The sequence below is a fragment of the Scomber japonicus genome, chromosome 16 (assembly GCF_027409825.1).
Source record: "Scomber japonicus isolate fScoJap1 chromosome 16, fScoJap1.pri, whole genome shotgun sequence".
Lineage (NCBI taxonomy): Eukaryota > Metazoa > Chordata > Actinopteri > Scombriformes > Scombridae > Scomber > Scomber japonicus.
This window is the reverse complement of record NC_070593.1, coordinates 4,154,750-4,169,031: the sequence shown is the minus strand read 5'-3', so window position 1 is coordinate 4,169,031 and position 14,282 is coordinate 4,154,750. Positions and strand designations below refer to the sequence as shown.

Below are 14,282 nucleotides of genomic sequence, written 5' to 3'. Positions count from 1 at the left end.
AGACTTGAGTGATTAGATGTGTTGTATCTCACTGTGTATTATTGCTGCTCGATGCATGTTCAGTGTTTTAACGTTAGGAAAGTAGCACGCAAAACCTGTTTCAAATGATGCTTAAATAGTTTCCCATGATACTTAACATTGTTTCCCACAGTGTTTGGTATAACATGCATGAGAAGAAGTTCCCCACTGAGTATCAGCGGTGTGGCACCAAGTTTAAGTTTTTTTTGATACCAGCGCCAGTCGAATATTTGAGTGTAATTTTTCACTTAACAAAAGAAGCGAAAATGTTAAATGTTGTCAAAACTCATCCAGCCGTGGAAGAACTGAGCCAAATAAAATAATCTATAACTGGCAGAGTTTAGATGTAAATTTCACCAGCTTTTAGTTCTTGAATGTTTTTGGGTTACAAATCCAGCTCTGGCTGCTTTAAAATAATCCTTTCTTTTCATAATCGTCTGATTTAAAAAAAAAAAAAAAAAAAAAAGAAATTACCATAAATGTTCATCAGGACTGCTATCCTAAAGTTTAGTTGTTTAAAGACTGAACCCAAAAAACCAAATGGTACAAACTAGGGCTGGGCCAGGATGGTAGAAAGGGGGATGGAGGAAGGAAGGAAGGACAGAAGGATGGTAGAAAGTGGGATGGAGGAAGGAAAGAGAGGAAGGAAAGAAAGGGAGAAGGAGGGAGGAAGGGAAGGAATTACGGAAGGGAGGAAGGAAGGCCAGAGGAAAGAAGGAAGGTAGGAGGGAGGGAGGGAGAAAGGAAAAGAGGAAGGAAGGAAAGAGGGAGGGAGGGAGAAAGGAAAAGAGGAAGGGAGGAAGGAAGGAAAAAAGGACAGAGGAAGGGAGGAAGATGGGGGGAGAAAGAAAGGAAGGAGGGAAGGAAGGAAGGAAGGACAGAAGGATGGTAGAAAGGGGGATGGAGGAAGGAAGGAAAGAAGGAAGGAAGGAAGGACAGAAGGATGGTAGAAAGGGGGATGGAGGAAGGAAGGAGGGAGGAAGAACAGAAGGAAGGAAGGAAAGAAGGAACACTTAAAAAGATATGCAACCTTCGTTGTCATGGCAACAGTGAACACCACCATTAATTGACATGAGCAAGATTAAGCCGATTAGAGTTTCTAAATGTCGGTTTCTATTATTTTTCCATTAATTTCCCAGCCCTAGCACAAACTGGATGAAATGATGTGTCAGCATGAATCGACAGTTTCCAACCTTTCCCTCTTACAACATCTTCACATTAAGACTTACTTAATAGTTAGTTGTGGCATTAGTGTGAATATGAGCTAATAGTAGTTCAACTAAAACTATGTCTCAGGTTGTTTTTATTTAAAGCAAATGAAATTAACCTTCCTGTCGTTCTCCTCGGTCAAATTGACCTTCCTTCCTTTCATCTGTCCTTCCTTCCTCCTTCACTCCTTCTTTCCTTCCCTCCTTCCTTCTTTCCTCCTACCTTCAATTCCTTCCTTCTTTCCTCCCTCACTCCTTCTGTCCTCCCTTCCTCCTTTCCTTCTTCCCTCCTACCTTCAATTCCTTCCTTCTTTCCTTCCTTCCTCCTTTCCTTCCTTCTTCCTCTGTTCCTTCCTCCTTTCCTTCCATGCTTCCTTCCTCCTGCCTTCCTTCCTCCTTTCCTTCCTCCTTCCCTCCCTTCCCTCCTTCCTTCCCTCTTCCCTTCCTCCCTCCTTTCCTCCATCCTTCCTTCCTTTCCTTCCTCCCTCCCTCCTTCCCTTCCATCTTCCTCCCTTCTTTCCTTCTTTCCTCCCTTCTTCCTTCCTCCCTTCCTTCTTTCCTCCTACCTTCAATTCCTTCCTTCTTTCCTTTCCTGATCAACATTTTCACTCTAGGATTTGTTTTAACCTGCTTCGGCATTCGGGTCGGGTGGAGTTAAAAACATCATGTAAATTATAATGCAGAACATAATTGCACGTAATCAATGTTGAAATGTTGACCTGTGATTGCCAAAAGCCTGCGATTAATCTTTATATTTCAACAACTTGGCACGCCTCAGCAACAGAAACACTTGCACCTAATCAGAGATGCAAATCACCTCTTTTTTTTTTTTTATTGCCGACATCGATCTCGATCGTTATATATAATTATATAAGCAGGTACTACTTTACTTTTTCAATACCTTTATTGATTTCAGTTGTTGTAGCCGGCGGCAACAGGATATAAATCAAGATCTGAGTTTCAGTAATCATTTCAAAACAATAACTCTCCTAACCTGTTTTATTATTTTATTTATTTATCATGGCACGCCAATGTTTCCCGCTACAGACTCCGATCCCAAAATAATCTTTCATTTAAAAAACCCAATGAGTAATTTCCTAAGATAGCAAGGCAACGTAACTCTTAACAAAAGCCACTCAAACTGGAGGAAACAGAGCATTTGTTTGGGACTATTTTCAGCAGCGGATGAATACACATTTGTTACTGGATTGACTTAAAATAAACTACAGTTCAGTCATATAGCTCATTTTTTCAGTAGTTTTTGGACAATAATGGAGCTTAATGGCCTACCTAAATAAGACATATCAAGCTTTTTTAATTGTCGTATATCTGTAGAGTAATATCAGACTTACACTTCAGCTTGTTGGCGTGTGATCACCCTTTTATCAGCCCAATATATACCCAGTATCTGTAGCTGTAGCTGTAACTCTTAACAAAAGCCACTCAAACTGGAGGAAACAGAGAATTTGTTTGGGACTATTTTCAGCAGCGGATGGATACACATTTGTTACTGTAAAATAAACCACAGTTCAGTCATATAGCTCATTTTTTCAGTAGTTTTTGGACAATAATGGAGCTTAATGGCACAGATAAATAAAACATATCAAGCTTTTTGAATTGTCGTATATATGTAGAGTAATATCAGACTCACACTTCAGCTTGTTGGTGTGTGATCACCCTTTAATCAGCCCAGTATCTGTAATTTTCTGCCCCCCCCCCCCAATTCACCATCTCAGAGTCAACAACAGCTCTGCGGCTCTTTTCTCCTGCCATTTGTGTTTTGTTTTGAAACAGGCGGGGGCTTCCTGAAGCATAAACAGCCTTCACAAAGCCTTCTTCTTTTTTTTTTTTTTTTTTTTTTTTTTCTCCAACCTGCTGCCCAGACCTGTTCACACAAAGCTCCCGTATAGCACATACTGTAAAAAAACAAGGCAGGAAATGTACTGATAATGTCCTTTTTGCCCAGTTTAGGGAAAACCCACACCCACCCAACCCCCCCTATTGTATTTCTTTGTGTTTGTGTTGTTTGGTGACAGATTGGCATTTCAACCAGTTAAGGCATTTTTAAAGGGGAAATAGTTTAGTTTGACATCTTGGGAAACAGCCTTATAAGCTTATCTATTAGCTTAGCTAGTTATGTTGTTATGAATCATTTCCTCATGAGGCCATAATTTGGTTCCCACTGCCAGCCAAGCTTCGACAAATACACTGTTCATGAGTTGGATTGAAAACTATGCTGCTGCTGCTGCGATGTGAGGAAAAAAAGCCAAAGTTCAAAGCAGCAGTATATAAAGAGGTTAAAGGTCAAAAAGCTCTAAAAAAACAACTCTTATTTGTTAAAACCAGTTAGTATTTGTGCTTAAAATAAAGTCTTTGAAAACAATCATGTTGCTCTTGACACGATCAGCTGCTCAAATCTGAAGCCCCCTTGTTGTTTATATAAGCCGGTTTTTATATGGCCCTCTCTCTCCTGCTCTCCCTAGTAACAACAGCCTCTCTCTCTCTCTCTCTCTCTCTCTCTCTGTCTCTCTCTCTCTGTCTCTGTCTCTCTCTCTCTCCCTCTCCCGCTCTTATGGCTCATGATTGGTCTATATTTTTATATCTAATTGCCGGAGATGAGCAGCAGTGAAGTGAAGTGAGTGAGTGAGTGCATGGGTGTTTTTCAGGTGGTGGGTGTGTGGGACTGAAATCTGTGGCAGTGTGTTAACGCGCAGTGAGACTCGAGTAAATCAGGACAGTGTGAAAATGGATTTTTTTTTTAACTCTTTTTCTGCAGTGTCAAACTTCTACTGCTACTTTTTAAAAAGGGAAAGTGTTTAAATTTGCACTGAAAAGCTGCACCAGTTCCTCCCAATACAAATCAACCTTTTAAAGAGTAGAAATAGAAAATAAATTGGCTCAGAAGTCTTTTTTTTTTTTCTAGTGTGTACATTTGATGCAGTGTGTATGATAAGGTCACATTCTTCCTCTGATGAGTGAACAGCTGAATAAGCAATAAAAGAATACACTCAAGGGTTTTACTGCTATAGCCTTACTTGGTATTGTGTGTGTGTGTGTGTGTGTGTGTGTGTGTGTGTGTGTGTGTGTGTGTATATAAGTAGCTTATTGTTGCTGTTAGTGTTATTCAATAGATTACTTAACTTGTATTGCCTTAATTATTTCTCCATACTGATGCTATTATTAGGCTTGCTTAATAGTAAAAAAATGTAGCTCTGTTTTAGCATTAGCATTTAGCATTTTCCTGTAATTGTCATACTGTAGTAGTTGCTGATTAATAAAAGATACACAGCTTCAATTAATGTTAAGTTTTAAGACAGAAAGCAGATTATTACATTCAAAAGTCAATGGAAAGACAGATGAGGTAATGCGCTAATTTGCAGCACATTAGGAGCTAAAACTTTGCTCTAATGATCAGCTTATGAATCTGTTTGATGTAGTACAGAGATGAGAGGAAAAAGGAGAGAGACTAAAGGAAAATAATAGAGAAAAGTTGAAGTTTCTGGTGAGTGAAAACACTTTTTGAGAGTAAAATTTGAAATAATAGGTTGATAAATTGAGTTTTTACAATGTTGTTCTGCAGCTAATAGCAGTAACAGCTAGCTTACAGTTCATCCATCCTCTAAATGCTTGTTATTATGTAATAGTTTGGTAATTTGAGATTTTATAAGTTATATTTATTTGTTATATATTTTTTCTGCATTCAGTTTGATGCTAAAAAGGCATTGTGTCTTAGCCGTTTGAGGCTAATGTGTTGCTAATAACGGGCTAGTTTAGCTACTGTCAAACTAACTGTTAGCATGTTTTACTCTTTTACTATTTATTAGGTTAATAAATTGAGTTTTTACAATATTTGTTGTTTGTTCTGCCTCAAACATTCTGCAGCTAATAGCAATAACGGCTAGCTTATTGTGTAGTAGCTGTTTGAGTCTATTGTGTTGCTAATAACCTGCTAGTTTAGCTACTGTCAAGCTAACTGTTAGCTTATTTTACTCTTTTACTATTCTTCTTGTACATTTTCTTGAATATTTTACTTCTAGAAGACTTTGTTTTTGCAAAATTAGCTTCCAGTCGAGTTCAAACACCTGTCTGAAAAACTCCATTTTGAATAAGAGTGGACAAATCTGCAGACTTTAAAGCATTTTCATTCTCGGGAAGGCAAATTTTAAGCCCCAAGGGAAAAAATATAGTAGTAAAAATGTTATAATTTATTACAAAATCTTATCAAAATTAAAAATCGTTCAAAATTAAACATGCTTAGACTCATACGTGTTGTGAATATTGCTTTTAAATTAAAAAATTAAAAAATAAAAGCATGCTCTAATCAATTTTAGTTGTAAAATGAAACTTTAAAAACGTAATTTAAGTCAGTAAGTTCATACCAAAAGTCTTCTCTCTACCAAATAACTTCACATATCATCACTGTCCATTATAATACATTGAATCTCCAAATTTGGTGATTGTATAATAAATAATAAACATAATAAAGTGGGATTAAGTGTGCTGTCATGGGATTAAGAATTTTAAGAATGTTAACTCTTCCGCTGGACTCAACGGAGGACAGCGAAGCACTCAAAGCACTAAAGATGAATCCTTCCTTCCTTCCACCCTTCAGCGCCGTCTCCTCCGAAGTTTGCCCCCTTTCAGCGAAGCAAAGCGAAGCCTGCAGGGTCACGGTGCTTCTGTTCCTTGAGAACAAGCTAAAGGGCCTTTCCTATGTCGCCCTTCCTCGTCTGTTCCCCGTCTCTTATTATTTCCGGCCTGGCTCCGATGAAGTCGGGGCTGGATATCCTGAGAGGTGGAGGCGGGGGAGGAGAAGGGGGGGGGGCAAAGCATTTCACCAAGGCAGGAAAACTGAAAAAGCATTTTGGGTTATCAAGCACTCGCAGACCTCGTTTTGACACCCGATGTTTGTGCTTTGCTTAATTTTCCTATTCTTGTTTCCTTTTTCAGCTTTTTGAGCATTCTTCGGTTTGTTGGACTTTCCCTCTGATGTGTGTTACCATGAGGCGTAGCTTAGAGCCTTGTTGGTTATCTTATCTCACTTAAAAAAAAAAAAAAAAAAAAAACAGGTTCTTGGGTCAAATCTCATAACCGGAATCAGTCCATCTCCTGGGAATGTCATTCAGAAGTTTTGTTGTTTAGACTTTACTATCAAACTGACCTGTTGGGCTTTCTGTAGTACAGAGAGAGAGAAAAGAAAAAAAAAGTCAATTTCATTCAACTTATTGTGTAATTGTGACGCAAATGATCACGATAATGTTTCTCAAATGTCATTCTAGATGTTTAATATATTTGAGTTTGGACAAAAGAAGCAATTTAAAGACCTAATGATCTACTGATTCATCATCAAACATAATCTTTATTTGCAGCCTTTTTGCTTTTCTACAAATGATGGAATTACTAGGGCTCGGCCAAAAAATCGATTTTTATATTAATTGCGATTTTTTTTTTTTTTTAAATCAATTCTTATACGAGAATCAGTTTTTATTTATTTATTTATTTAAATTTTTTCATCATTATTATTATTTTATTTATTTTATTATTATTTTTTATTTATTTATTTATTTATTTATTTATTTATTTATTTATTTAATTTTATTTATTTATTTATTAAAAAAACATTATTATTTTATTTATTAATTTTATTATTTATTTATTTTATTTTTTTAATTTATTTAATTTATTTTAATTTATTTTATTTATTTATTTATTTTATTTATTTTCTAAAGACCAGCTAAATGTAGCAGTTTAGTTTATTGTAAGATGTTGGCAGATGATTTTTTTTTTTTTGTGAGGGCAGGTGCACAGTTTTAAAAATAAAATCTCACAAACTGATGTGATGTGTGTATTTATTGTTTTTTAAATAAATATGACTTATGATGTTTTATCAAGTGTTTGGTTCAACCTGTTCTTATTTAAGGAAAGAAAATCACAATAATTGAAATATAAAATCTCAATTTAAATCTAATCGGGACCCAAAAATCGCCCTAGGAATTCCCCAAAGCTTCTTAAATGAAAATCAGAAGTGTTAATGCTCTGTTCCTTTTTTCTATGTTTCAGATGAAGAGCTGCTGATTGAGCGCAGCATCTACAAAGGGATGATCAACCCGGGCGATGAGAAGCAGCCGGTGGAGTATAAAAGCTTAGTGGCCAACATCGAGTACACCATCCGCGTCCGCTGTGACGAACACTACTACGGCAGCAAGTGCAACAAAGTGTGCCGTCCACGAGATGACTACTTCGGCCACTACGTCTGCGACCAGTTTGGGAATCGAGGCTGCATGGAGGGCTGGACGGGGGCGGACTGCAAAACAGGTACAGATATAATACACAGGGAGAGGGTTTTACTGATTTTAGGTAGATTTATGAAGATATAAACCACAAAAATCAGTAGAATCAAGCTTAATTTTTCTTTTTTTTACCTCATATTCCTTTATGCAATCAATAAAACCTCATTGTACTTTCACTTTTATCACTTTATTCATTAACTAACAGTACTATATATTGATTATTGAGGTATTCAGTCATATTTTTGACTCAACTGGTGAGATTTTACTACTTTTTTGTCAAGATACAGACATCGTATAATACACAGGGAGAGGTTTTTAGTGATTTTAGCTGAAATATACGAGATTTATGAAGAAATAAGCCACGATAAAGTGACAAAAATCAGTAGCAGGCTATCAGATGGGTCAAAAATATAACTGGAAACATCAATCAAGCTTTACTTTTCTATCTTTTACCTCATATTCCTTTATGCAATCAATAAAACCTCATTGTAGTTTCACTTTTATCACTTTATTCATTAACTAACAGTACTATATATTGATTATTGAGGTATTCAGTCATATTTTTGACTCAACTGGTGAGATTTTACTACTTTTTTGTCAACTTTTAGGCAGCAGGCTATCAAAAATATAACTGAAAACATCAATAAATATAATATTTACTGACATAATTAAGAGATGAGCTTCCTTTATCTTTCTTTTACCTCATATTCCTTCATAAAATCTCATTGTAGTTTGAACCAAGAGTTCTATATATATTGATTATTGAGGTATTCAGTCATATTTTTGACTCAACTGGTGAGATTTTACTATTTTTTTTGTCAACTTTGAGGCTCCATACTTGCAGCATTGACATATCTGAAAATGCATGAAAGTAAAAATAGGAGAAGAAAGAAGAGAAAGAGAGAAGATACAGACATCGTATAATACACAGGGAGAGGTTTTTACTGATTTTAGCTGACATTTGTAAAGAAATAAATCACAAAAACAGTAGCAGGCTATAAAAGATATAACTGGAAACATCAATAAATATAATATTTATTTAAATAATTAAGAGATGAGCTTTCTTTTTTTTTATTTTACCTCATATTCCTTGATGCAATCAGTAAAACCCTTCATAAAATCTCATTGTAGTTTAACTTTTATCACTTTATTCATTAACTAACAGTACTATATATTCATTATTGAGGTATTCAGTCAAGATTTTACTACTTTTTTGTCAACTTTGAGGCTCTATACTTGCAGCATTGACATATCTGAAGTAAAAATAGGAGAAAAAAGTAGAGAAAGAGCAAATGAGCGGCTTATTTAAGAGAAGTTTTTGCTCCATTTGTGCTTGTATTACTTATTTTATCTCATTTATACTTGTTTAAAAGTCCAAATAAATACACACAGATGTTTTAAAAAGTGAAAGCCAAAAATCAGCCAACACTATACATCGCAGCTTTCTCACTTTACATTCGCTTACTGCCCCCCCCTTTTTTTTTTTTTTTTTTTTTTTGTTTCCTCGAAAAAAAAGAAGTTCATGCAAGTTCATGTCAAGTTAGCAAAAGAATGTAAAGAATGTTTTCCGACTCTCATCACTGCTGGAGATACAGCGCTTTCAAACTTTCCATCTTTCCCATCAGTGACTTTTTGCCATCCGTTATGACCACAGTAAAGACACTCTGCTCTGCCTCTCACAAACAAAAAGGCAAAGTCAGGAAATGAGAATTTAATGATTTTTTTTACGGTTTCCAAAAAAAAGAAACGCACACACACACACAGAGACCCGAGGAGGAGAAGAAGAACCCAGAAATGATTTGATGTCACAGTTGTAAAATCTGCAGATGAACTTACTTATCTTCCTCTTCCTCTTTCTCTTTCTCTTTCAGCCATCTGCAAACAAGGATGCAGCCTCTTGCATGGGTCGTGCAGCGAGCCGTCGGAGTGCAAGTGAGTCTCCTTCCACTTTGTTTTTGTTTTGTTTTTTTGTTCCACTTTGCTCGCCTTACGTACGTCTGCGCTGTCAATTGATTTAAAATATGAACTTGTTTGTATGGAAAGGCAGCGAGACAGAGAGCTTAATGAGGATAACAGTAGTAAAGTGATGGGGGTAGAAGAGGAGGAGGAGGAGGAGGAGGAGGAGGACGAGGAGGGGGCGGAGGGTGGTTGTTGATAACATACCAAGCAGCCCTAACCCCCCTACTTCCCCACATTAGTTCTGTGAAGTACCCCCCCTCCTCCTCCTCCCTCCCTCCCTCCCTCCCTCCTCCTCCTCCTCCCTCATCCCTCCACCTCCATCCCTCAGCTCCACTCTGATCCAGAAGCCATTGTTCTGCTTCCTGTTCTAAAGCTGGCCTGCTCCTGCTCACACACACACACACACACACACACACACACACACAGAGAGAGAGAGAGAGGCCTGTTTTCTGCTACATGTTTCGGAGAGGCACTGCACCCCCCCCCATGCTGCACCCCCCCCCCCCCCCCCCTTCCCCTTTTCCAGTGTCTGTAGCCCACATCACCTCTTCCTATCCTGGGCCTTGTTATGGCTGGCACTCGCCTGGTAGGAAGTGTGGATTCCACCCAACGACCTGCAGACAACAGGCAGGGATGTAGAAAGAGAGAGAGGTGGGGAGGGGGGGGGGGGTGTTTGCAGAGCAGGGGGGGTAAAGCAACCTAAAAATACATAATATAATACTGTAAATCAATGCAAATGTAATATTCAATGCAATAAAAGGCAAGTTATGTCATTCATTTAATGCATAAGGGCTTATCAAAAGGAATAGTTATTATATTGTAGATATAATGCAATAAAAGTGCATTGAGTTCAGAGCGAGACAAAGGTGGCTCAGGTCAATCTGTACATCAATACAACATCCTCTATATGCTTTATGGTGCAGACACAATGGATCTGTTGACGGAGGAGCCCATTCATATTTTCTATGGAGAGCAGGAGACATGGTGGGTCACATGGTGCATGATGGAGCAACAGCTGGATCTGAATTTACATTTTACACCTCAAACGTCCAACGTTGTCAGAAATGTACTTTATGAATAGTTTTGCTTATAAAATGAGAAAGTTAGTGACATGATCGATATATTGAAACCACTGGCTGTGAGTTTTTTTGAACAATATCTTTATTGACTTTTTCCAGATACATTGACATTACGCAATATTTGTGACAGGAGAAATACAGAGATTGTCAAAGCCTCCCTCTCAAACCAACCTCTGCCAGTCTTCTTCTATAGAATAGACTAATAATAATAATAATAATACAAGTGCTCAAAGACGCTTACAAGTAAAAAAAAAAGACATAAAATGAAAAGAACAAACAATATAGAAGGTTAAAAAAAAGACATAAAAAGGAAAGAGGATAAAAAACAGTTTACAGGTTAACCCTTAAACAGGCCTTACTAGTTATGTCATTTGCACCTAAAGGAAGGAAGGAAGGAAAGGAGGGAAGAAGGAAGGAAAGGAGGGAGGAAGGAAGGAAAGGAGGGAGGAAGGGAAGGAAGGGAGGAAGAAGGAAGGAAGGAAGGAAGGGAGGAAGGAAGGAAGGGAGGAAGGAAGGAAGGGAGGGAGGGAGGGAGGAAGGAAGGAAGGAAGGAAGGGAGGGAGGGAGGGAGGGAGGGAGGAAGGAAGGAAGGAAGGAAGGAAGGAAGGAAGGAAGAACAGATGAAGGAAGGAAGAAAGGACAGAAGGAGGAAACATTTACCCTAACAGCTGAACTTAGATCTGAGGAAGGAAGGAAGGAAGGACAGATGAAGGAAGGAAGGAAGGACAGATGAAGGAAGGAAGGAAGGAAGGACAGAGGAAGGACCTGGGAGGACAACAGGAAGGTTAAAGAGTCTGTATCTCCTGGTGCACGTTGTGTGTTTAAGGGTTAAAAGCCAGTTTTAAAAAGGTGTGTTTTTAGGAGTGATTTGAAGGTATGGGGGTCTGTACAGTCTCTGATGGGTTTGGGGAGTGAATTCCAGAGGGTGGGGGGGGGGGGGCGGCAGATGGATTAATATGTATATAAATAATATCTGATCAGGCTATTAGTTCAGTTTAGTGTAAAGACTGGAGGCAGGTGGAAACAGCTCACCTGGTTTTGTCCAAAATTCAAAAATCTTTAAAGTTTACTGATTCATTTTTATAGACTAACATAAATGGAAAAAACATGTAAAAGTTGTATTTTTATTGGAGGTAAAACCAGGTTTCTTTAATCCCTTTCCCAGGTTACAGTAACTTGGTAGTATTTAGTATTTACCTCCCACTGTAACTTAATGGTGGAGTTAGTTGGAGTTGCAGAAATCCAGTCTTTTCTGTTTCTATCTGATCTATTGTACCAAATAATCCCAGATAATTACACAGATCATTGAGGAGAGGACTTCCTTCCTGTCCACGATTAGCTAATAGATTAAAGAATGAGAAAATGACATCTCCTAATCCAAGTGGAGCCATTAGACGCACCTTTCCATGGAGTTGTTTGATGCACGTCAGAGTTGGATTTATAGTTTTCACATCAGCCGAAATGAACTAAACCAAACTTTAACCACATAGAACAGGTTAGATGTTAAAGCACAAGCATAAAATACAAATTAAAACTGGATAAAAAGGGAAATAGGGGCAAAAAATGGGGAAGTGATGAGTGTTAAAGCATCAGTCTAAAGGAAATGGAGAGTATAAGGCTTCCATGTTTTATAATGAATATTCTTTAGGATTATAATATGCATTGGAAAATTGAATTGGATGCTCCCTCCTAAACACATAGCGTCCATGTGTCATATGGCGGCACAGAGAGGACTAGAGTATGGGTGATTTTTAAAAAAGGCTGACCAGCAGCAAGTATGTGAAGAGGAGAGGAACCAGGGAGGGAAGAGGAGAGAAATTTAGATTTGATTACATGTGGAACCGAACTGTGCATTTAGACACAGAGGAGCACCAGTGCTTTAAAAAGCCAAAAACTGCTCTCACACACACACACACACACACACACACACACATATATACATACACACACACACACACACACAGTTGCCAAGTGTTTGAAAATGGCAGACGAGGAGGGAGGGTGGAGGGTTTTTACACTCAGGCAGGTTTGATTTTGTTAAGATCTCATGCATCCCAAAAAAAAAAAAAAAAAAAAAATGAAGCTTACATTTCTCATAGAGGAAGATTGGGGAAAAAAAAAAAGAAAAGAAAAAAGAGAGGAACACCCAGGAATGTGCCTCAACATGTGATTTGGAGCTTCGTCACAATCACGAACATGCACACACGAAACCTAAGAGAGAAAGAAGAAGAAGACGGAGAGGGAGAGAGAGAGAGAGAGAGCGAGATAGAGAGAGAGAGAGAGAGAGAGAGAGAGAGAGAGAGAGAGAGAGAGAGAGAGAGAGAGAGAGGGGGAGAGGGAGAGAGAGAGAGAAGGCTCTATTGTTGATTATCACATTAACCTTTATTAACATTTTAAATGCGTCAGTGTAAATATATGAGGATTCGCTCATTCTCGCTGGTATCCACCTAAAATTGGTAAACATATAAAAACGACAATAATTAGATAAAATAAAAGGAAGTGTGTGATTATATCAGGCATGGGCCGGTATGAGATTCTGGCGGTATGATAACCATAAGAAAAAATATCACGGTTTCACGGTATGGCGGTATTGTGATTCCAGCTCTAAAATGTTCCTAAAAAAAGAAGAAAAATAAAGACAGACATGTTCATTTAACCTGAATCTGTAATGACGGTGTGAGGGGTCGTGATACTCTACGCTGCAGCTGCACCACCTGAGGGATTTCTGACCAGCACTTCCTGTCTTTGACCAGCACTTCCTGTTTTTAACCAGCACTTCCTGTCTTTAACCAGCACTTCCTGTCTTTGACCAGCACTTCCTGTCTTTAACCAGCACTTCCTGTCTTTGACCAGCACTTCCTGTCTTTAACCAGCACTTCCTGTCTTTGACCAACACTTCCTGTCTTTGACCAGCATTTCCTGTCTTTAACCAGCACTTCCTGTCTTTGACCAGCACTTCCTGTCTTTAACCAGCACTTCCTGTCTTTAACCAGCACTTCCTGTCTCTGACCAGCACTTCCTGTCTTTAACCAGACAATAAACAGCTCATAGCTCAGGAACGGTGTGACAGAAAATTTGGTGGTTTGGGTTATCGTGGCTTTTTCAAATCGCAGTATACCTTGAACACGGTTATCATCCCATGCCTAGATTATATTTCCTCCTGATGATCCAACGAGGACAGAAATTAGGCTTCATATTTGATTATTGTCTTATGATTATGTGTATTTCCTGTATTGGTAGTGGTGGTAGTAATCTTCTGAGTCCATGTGCTGCAATACAAAGTCCAAAAAAATGTGTTTTCCAGCCAGGTTCAATTCAAGTGTCAGATTTGGCTTTATACCTCTAACGTTGGGTCAGGTTGGGTCTGAAGGATTCGGGCCAGCAGTAAGAGGATCAAACCGAATCTGAACAAACTCTCAGATTAGTCAAATTCATTCAGGAGGAAACCAAAAAAACATAAAATGATTACCCACACAAGCTTCAACTCTAGTTTTCTTGTAGCCTGATTTAGTTATTACAACATTTCAGGTGTTGTAACTTTCACTTTTACCTCCCTTCTGTCCGACTGTCATTTCTTTTTTTCTTTCCTTCCTCCCTCTTTCTTTAATTTTTCCTTCGTTCTTCCCCTCCTTCCCTCTTCCTTTGCTCCCTCCTCTTTCCATACTTCTTTTCTTTCCTTCCTTCCTTCCTTCCTCATTCCTTCCTCCTTTCCTTCCTTCTCTCCTTAC

At 38.3% G+C, this 14,282-nt stretch overlaps 1 pseudogene; it reads left to right on the top strand.

Moving 5' to 3' along the window:
* LOC128375649 (protein jagged-2-like) overlaps positions 1-14,282 on the top strand; it is a 93,492-nt pseudogene that overhangs the window by 38,671 nt on the left and 40,539 nt on the right.